Raw genomic sequence first — 8,541 nt, 5'->3', positions numbered from 1 at the left:
ATTAACTCGTCAACAAAAGCAAGTCGCCTACGGCCAAATAAAAAAACGGTATACTAAGTAGGTAGGTATAAACTTCAAATAAGTACTAATATAATTGAAATAAGTAGTCTTTTAATTTGATTATAAATGATTGCGTTTTAGTTAAAAAAGCTTGCTTTTTTATCTTGTGAAACTCGAATGTTATTATTATTTATGTACATAAAATAAACATTTTATAACAAAATTATGTATAGCTCTAGATTTCTAGAAAACTATCCAAGTAAGTCTTCATTGTTAGTTAAAAGTATTACATTTCGTAATTATAATTTTCACCGGACCACGCAGTGTCACCCGCCATTTTGGCTGTCTTCCAGATTTATATTTAAGCGGAATAGGAGCAACTGACATTATATTAAATGGTTAAATACAGCTACATTTTTTTCAAAATTAATTTTCTCTTTATTTTCGTAATGTATAAAAATTTGAGTACCCAAAATGCATGTAAATCCGGTGATTAATTTACCATAACTATCTGTAAACATGTATTTCTTAAGTTGTGAATTGTAAATATGTGTGATATTTCAATAAATAAAACATTTCTATTTAGAAGTTATAAAGACGTGTCAGAGCCTTTGAAAGTAAAGACCGTGCTGTTTGCGCTTGCTTAGGAGGCTGTCTAATTTATTTTACCTAGAAATGTTCCTTTAAAATGTGACAAGATTCGCAAAATGACAGTACATTCATGTTTTCTTTTTAATTATATCTATAAGATAAGTCCATATTTTGTCCTATACCTACTTAAATGTTACGGAATAAACTTTAAGAGTTAAATTATACATGTATCAGGTATTTCTTTATAAATAAACAAACTGCGTTGCTCTGAAAATAAGTTTTTTTATTTTGTTAAATTTTAATTTACATTGTAAGAAAAATCACTTAAATCTATAGACACACTCTCACCTGAAAATAAGAGAAACGACAATTTATGTTTATTATTTATAATTCTTACTGTATTAATTAATTATATTTTATTATTATTTTCCGTTTTCATCAAACACCATATTTTTATACTTTTATTATTTTTTTATGTCATCTGCAATGACAATTCGAAATACTAAATTTAAATATTTAGAGATAAAAGAGGATACTCTTTATATATGTATACTAGCTGACTTGCAAACGTTGTCTTGCCGCTAAACGCTATTTAAAAATAGGGGTTGGTGGTAAAAGGGTGAAAATTTGGGGTTTTATGTATTTTTCAACGGCAAATCATAATAAAATAAAAAATACCTAATTAATCTTAAAATTAATAATAATAATTTAGGGGTGGACTACCCTTAACATTTAGGGGGATGAAAATAAATTCTAATTAATACTCAAACAATAGTAATGTTAATAGTCAGACGACTCGGATAAGAATTAAAATCTATGTAGCGCGACCGTCAGATAGACACGCACTAAACGTGGAAGCATCGTTCCTTTTCCGTAAAATGGAACGATATAATTATGAACATTTCTAGACTAGTTAGAGGATGAACAGCGCGTCAGCTTGTTCCTCACCGCTCGCAGCCGAGTGCAGAGCACGTGAGTGAACGCTAATGGGAAAAATGGTCCATAGACAACACCAACCCTAGTTATATTGGGAGCTGCTGAAGGGGTGGAGTTATAATATGGCTCTGAAATAGACGATTCGAAGCAAGTTGGATATATAATTTTTTTACTCTATAGAAAAATTTGTTAAACACGTTTTTCTCAAAACTCTGTTTTCAAAGTCAGTGACCAACATTGCGCAAAAACGGCTGAACCGATCAGTCTCAAATTTTAACACAAGCTTCTTAAATATATTTTTAGTACCAAAGGTACTCCAAGAGCTGGCTCTCAATTAGCCTTCATAGCACAGTCATGTAGGTAGTCTTCCCTTACGTCTACTCCAGATGCTAGCTTTTTACATGATTTCAGTAATACGAACTAATTCTCTATTTCACCATCCAGAATTTCCGCATACTCTGAAATATGAACTTATTAATTAAATATGAAATCAAATGCGTAAATATAAAATGTCAAGCATTCACTTTGGATCAACAAACAGTTAAGTCAAACTTTTCAAATATTTTGAGAAAAAATTCCATTCAGACTGGAATAAGTATATTTACTCTAAAGAAAGAAAACTACTGAAAGTCATTTTTTATCAGAACCTAACCAGCTTTAATAATAAAGGTGAAATTTCGAAAATTCATGCAAAAATATGATGCATTTTCATAGAAAATGTTAAGACTTATTTCACCGCCGCGTAATAAATACTATATATTTATGAATTTGAGATCAGAAGCTTAAGGATTATGTTTCGTGCTTCTACTCCAGAAATGACTTCCAGCCTTACCTGTGTACGAATCTCTATTACCACCCTTTAGGAGTAGTAACCCAAAAAAAGTTTCATATTTCTAACATCAACAGACGGGCTTCAATACTTTCAACCCCTAATTCAGCCCTAAACCTTATTTAGGTACTTATTTTTGATTAGTAGCCTTAAAACAATTTTTTTTATTCTAACATCAAAAATGACAAACTTGCATACAAATTGTCCTCACTTGTTTCATCCCTTAGTAGAATTCGCACAAACTCTAAACACATGGATACTTATTATTAACTAGCCACTCGCCCCGGCTTCGCACGGTTGCAAAAACTATCAGTGTTTCTCAACTATATTTTGAATATGTTATACATATAAACTTTCCTTTGGAATAACTCCATTTACTAAAGAAAACCGCATCAAAATTCGTTGCGTAGTTTTAAAGGTCTAATCATACGGACAGCGGGAAGCGACTTTGTTTTATACTATGTAATGATTAGTAGACCAAAAATAAATTTTAATTTTGCTTAATTCAAAAATGACGGACGTTCGAAAAAAATTAGCGATATATTTTTCATTTTTAAATATTTATTTTATTAGGTAAAATCAAAAAGATTATATAGTACCAAAGAAACACCATAAAATCTAGCCTTGACCAAGCTCTTACGACACAAGTTACCTAGCCTTGAACAGCGTCTAAGTACTATCTGTGAAGCAACATTTGATTAGGTAAGTCCTTACTGCGTTCATTTAAAGTTTAAAATGAACTATTATTTTATTAACACCGTTCGACCTTGTACACAATTAATATATTTTTTTAATATCTTAAACATTGGTCACTACCAGCTAAAGATAGCAAACAGTTGGAAAATGTATTGGGGTCTAAAAGAAGTAATGAAAACAAAAATATACACATAACAACAAAAAGTAAACCTTTCAATGCCTGTATCTTACTAATTTTAAAGTATAAAAGCCAAACATCGGCCATAATAAAAAACACAACAAAGAAAATTGTCATTTGCCAACGAGCAATGGAGATGCAAATTTAATTTCTCGAGTGCTCGAGGCATCGAGTTTGTACTTTCCTATCTTGACCAAAGACAAATTTCTCGAGAATTGTCGAGCAGAAACCCTAGTACGTATTCGATTTCTTCAACACGAGTAATCAAATTATATTATACAATGTCTCTTGAAATATTTTTATTTGTATAAAAATACACAATAAATGTAGATGGAAGTAGACGGAATTACGTAAAGATTTTATTAAAGTTAATATTTATATTTATTTATTTAAATGTATGGTAAATGAACAGTTAATACTCCCTACATTATTGTATAAAAATATAAATAAATGAATGAATGAATGATTAGTATGATAAGTGAAATAGTTTATGTAGAGACGACATTCATTATAACACCAGCTGCTGTGCCCGCGACTTCATCCGCGTGGAATCTAACAAGATAAGTTACTGTTTAGTTCGCAGAAGTATAAAAAAAGTCTAAAATTGTAGCCTAAGTTACTCCTTATTATATCAGCTATCTACGAGATTAGCCGGAACAAACAGACAGACAAAAACTGTAAAAAAAATTATTTTGATATAGGTACCGTGTGTATATATATCCATACGAATTTAGTGAAAAACGGTTATTTTAATATTACAAACAGACATTCCAATTTTATTTATTTGTATAGATTTAACTGGGTCAAGGTTGTCGCATCAAACATCATCCTAGTTCTTCTTCTTCTTCTTTTATAATTGGACACCCATAGGAATCGTCAAACTCAGAGTAAGCCAATTTCAAGCAGTAACAAACCATCATCCTAGCGCTGGTTGTCCATACGATATAGAGTCTTCGCGCTGTCACCTTGCATTAACTACATTAAGTTTAAATTACACTAGCAGCGAAATAGGCGTTGCTCGGGTTATAATACATCGCATGTTTAATGATATAAAAATATACAAGGGTAAATTTCCCACATATATTATAGATTTCTGTTTTCGGTATTGAGAGACTTATTTGGATATTAATCATGCGGTGTATGATAGAGTATATCTAATAGAGTAAACTATTTAACGATTAAAATAATTTTAAGAAAAAGTTTAGTAAATGAAAAATTCATTTTTTTCCAATCCAAAAACTTTTAGAACTTCTTCGAACATTGTAAGTCGCTTATAATAAATTGCACTTATTTTAGAATTTTCTAGTTCATTCTAGAAATTTCTAGAACTCCCTCGAAGATTCTAAATCGATCATAATAAATTTATTTAGGCACTTATTTTGGAACTTTTCAGATCATTCCAGAAAATTTAGAACATTCTCGAACATTTTAAATCGATTCTAATTGTTTTACACATTTCGGAACTTTCTAGATTATTCCGGAAATCTTTATAACTTTCTTGAACATTTTAAGTCGATTATAATAGCTTACACATTTTGAAATTTTCTAGACCATTCCAGAAATTTAGAAATCTTTTCAGAAGTCCTCATGCTGTAGAAAAGGACAGAAATATGTGTTTTAACATTTTCACCAACCACAACCACCCACTTCCACCAACCGCGATCAACCTCCCTTACTACCTGGAGACCAAGAGGTATTTACCACCTCAACGGGATGATAATCGGGGTTGGTGGTGATAGAGAAAACTGGGCATTTATATACATATTTAAATTAATAACATATGTTTAATAACATATTATATGGCAAGACAACGTTTACGGAGTCAGCGAGTCTTATATATAAAATTCTCGTGTCCCAATGTATATATATTTAGATTTAGATTTAAATTACATCTTTTTTATAATTAAAAGTATAACTTTGATAACTACTTCAAAACAAGAGCACAGTCATGTTACATATATCAATTTTATTTTGTTTGATTTCAAATTCTGTTTCATATATTAGGAGAGGTTTTATATATTATCATTATTAAAGTTAGTACTTACTTGATTGTGGATTTAAAAACTAAAGTCAGATTTATTTGTATTATAGAACAGATTTTGTAGTATCAAAATAAAGAAGAATTGGTAACAATCGAGGCAGCCTAGAAATCAAAACGACGACAGCACATATCCCATGGACGATTAGGCTAAACTAAAGTATATAGTGACCTTGTCAGCCCACTCGCCCACCGGCATCGACATCACGTCGTGATGAATGTTGTCGAGATACTAGTTCGCCTCGCTTGCCACATTACTAATTATTTCAATCACTTTATTCTCTATAATCTATCTTTAAACTGCACAATTCTACAGATGATACCTTCAAACAAAAATTGTTCGACATTTAATAAAGTATTTAAATAATTGATAAATCTTATACGAGTATATAGAGGACGGCGTTAATGACTAAGCCACAGTTTTATACTAATGTAGTTATTATCGTTACTAATTGTTTTTGATATGTACCAAATATTTCACAATCGTCTTAATTTAGTGTCACAGTGTTAGTTAACATACTCCTCCGAAACGGCTGGACCGATTTTTATGAAATTTTGTGTGCATATCGGGTAGGGCTGAGAATCGGCCAACATCTATTTTTTATACCCGTAAGTTATAAGGGGGGATTAAGGGGGTTAGTAACATATTATATGACAAGACAACGTTTACGGAGTCAGCGAGTCTTATATATAAATTTAATAATATATAAAAAGTCTAATATATAAATAATACAACGCGCAAACAACGCAAATAAAAATAATTAAATAAAAACGATATATCTTAGACATAAAACGAGAGTATTGTAGGTATCTACAATACATATGTATGTATTGTTTACTCTCGCAGTAAATTACTAAAATACAATTAGTTACACAAGTAGTAAAACATTTTCATTATATATTGCGATAGGTATCTAAATATTTGAATAGCAAGTCAGAAGCCCCTGGTCGTGTGGGAAGCCGCATGTTCGTAACGAGGGATTAATTTTGTACAGTAATCAAATTATTGAAACCTGATCAATTTGAAAATTACGTCAAAGCAATAAATCAAAATGTACTTTTTAATTCGTGTTTCGTTATTAATTATGTTGCTATTTAATTGTATGGACTTTGTCTGAAATAAAATTATTATTATTATTATATTATATATTATTAATTAGGGACAAATATAAATGTAATAACATTGTTTCTACACACTTGTTTCTAAACTTAGGATACTTAAGAAAGTGTTGTGGTAGGTTACAAAAGGCGGGCTAGCTAAACTGGGTCTGGGCGACTACTATTGTTAGTATGCGTGTTCTTTGGGTCAACCAGGGGTCAGTGCTGGGACCGCTCCTGTGTTTTTTAGTCAGTAGGAGTCTGACATAACCCTCTGGCGCCTCCGCGCTGGAGGGTATCCATGAACAATTTTCCCCACGTAAAAAAACAGGTTACAAAAACTGGGTAAGAGTGATCGCTTAAACCGATCGTAGTTTATATGTACGTATATCTGATAATACCTCATATTTTCAGTATTAAATATGTAAACAATTTGCTTAACGTTATTAATTTTATTTTCACCTTAATATGGGCACACTTCTTTGTTTCTACCGCTGCTACTGTATCGTGTCCTGTACCCAAAAGTTACCTGGAAGAAATCGCTCTTTAGCGATAAAATCGCCTTTGTACATCTTCTGTTGTATCTTTCTTTATATGTGTCTATATTTCGGTGTACATTAAGAATAAATAAATAAATAAATGAACCACTGCAAAATTATGAAATTTCTTTTTCTTTTTTCTTTTCTTTTTTCTTCCATACCACGTTTTTTTTTATTTGTTATATCCAATCTAGCCTTGCCTTGGATGGCCTTCATTTCTATTTTAATATCAAGCAATGGTATAATAAATCTATTAGTCTACTTTCCTTATTACGCTGTTACGTATATCATATTTTTTATTTCGTTTTCCAGTTCGTTATTGAGGCTACTACTAGCCCGCTAGCGACTTCAAAATTATAAAATATTTATTTAATCATTTCTGATTAACTAAATCAAAATACAAATTACTTTGTACTAAGTAAATTTATTTTTCACTTTTTAGTTTCCTTTTTGAAGTCGGTTTTTTTTTTGTTAAAAATTATTTTATTTGTTCGTTTGGTCCTTTGATCGGTATACGCAAGATTGGTCGTAAAAGTTGGTGATACTCATTTTACCCATTTATTATTTCTTTGTCAATTCAATTCAATCTAGTCCAGTTATACGAAAATTGGGGCTATTTTATTGCAACATGGATAATCCTATTACAATTAATAAAAGAACAAATGCAATGGTGGCGACAAAGAGAAAGAACATCTCTTTCTGTACTGAGGTGGAAGCAGATGAGTCAAAAGATATATCAAACTAAATGGTTAACCAAGATTAGACGAAAGAATAGCTCTCAGTTGTGCAACTCTGTTGACTGAATACAAAGACAATATAACAAGTACTTATTCTATGCACATACATAACAAAATCGCGACCCAGTTTGTTTATATGTTTGAAAGCCGCCTCTTGACTTAGAGAAAGATAAAAAACTTCTTAAAAGAGTGAATAAAGAGTTCTATAACTGTACTTGCAGTCGGCAACCCTTGCCCTAATTACTTAATTTGAATGCGAACCTAACTTGTGCGTCGTTTCGACGTAATTAGTACGGACTTGAAACGTCCTACTAACGAACTCTACGGCACACATGAGAATTTTCTTTTTAAAACTATACGTTTATGACTTAAATATCACAATAAAATATAAAACTTACTAAACTTTTATAACCAACAATACTTATAATTAGAAGAGAAGTGTACCTATTTACCATTTCCATAAGTTTTAAAGACGAAGTTTATTGAACATATCGGAGATTAATGGTGAACTACAATATACAATATAAACCTTATGTTTAAAATTAATAGTCCGTACGAATAAGACCCTTTTTATTTTACCCTTATTCACACGCATAATGTAATCTATTTGGAAGTATGTACATTCTTTCGCATGGGTTCGTATCTAGGCCAAGGGTATGACGGCAGCCTAGTAGGTGATAAGTGACGGTTTTATCGTAGCAATAGTCCAACGATAAAGTTGAGGTATTTTATTTAAATGATTTTTTATTTGATTTTTAAGCTATTATTACATTAATCATTTAAATTAAGTAGTAGATATTTACTATTAACTCGCATTGATACAATAATTTAATTTATACCAGCTGGCCCCGTAAACATTGTTTTGCTAAATATTTTACTATCCCCCTTAATCCTCCCCC

General features: G+C 31.0%; 1 long non-coding RNA gene across 1 annotated transcript; it reads right to left on the bottom strand.

Annotated features, from left to right (window-relative positions):
* Positions 1-853: 853 nt before the first annotated feature.
* Positions 854-5,622, bottom strand: LOC123668649. Its single transcript, XR_006745615.1, has 2 exons — positions 5,276-5,622; positions 854-939 (listed from the first exon to the last, which is right to left on the bottom strand). It is a non-coding gene; the product is annotated as an uncharacterized LOC123668649 (long non-coding RNA).
* Between the last annotated feature and the right edge of the window lie 2,919 nt (positions 5,623-8,541).

Source organism: Melitaea cinxia, chromosome Z, assembly GCF_905220565.1.
Source record: "Melitaea cinxia chromosome Z, ilMelCinx1.1, whole genome shotgun sequence".
NCBI classification, from domain to species: Eukaryota; Metazoa; Arthropoda; class Insecta; order Lepidoptera; family Nymphalidae; genus Melitaea; species Melitaea cinxia.
This window is presented reverse-complemented; position numbering and strand designations above follow the sequence as displayed.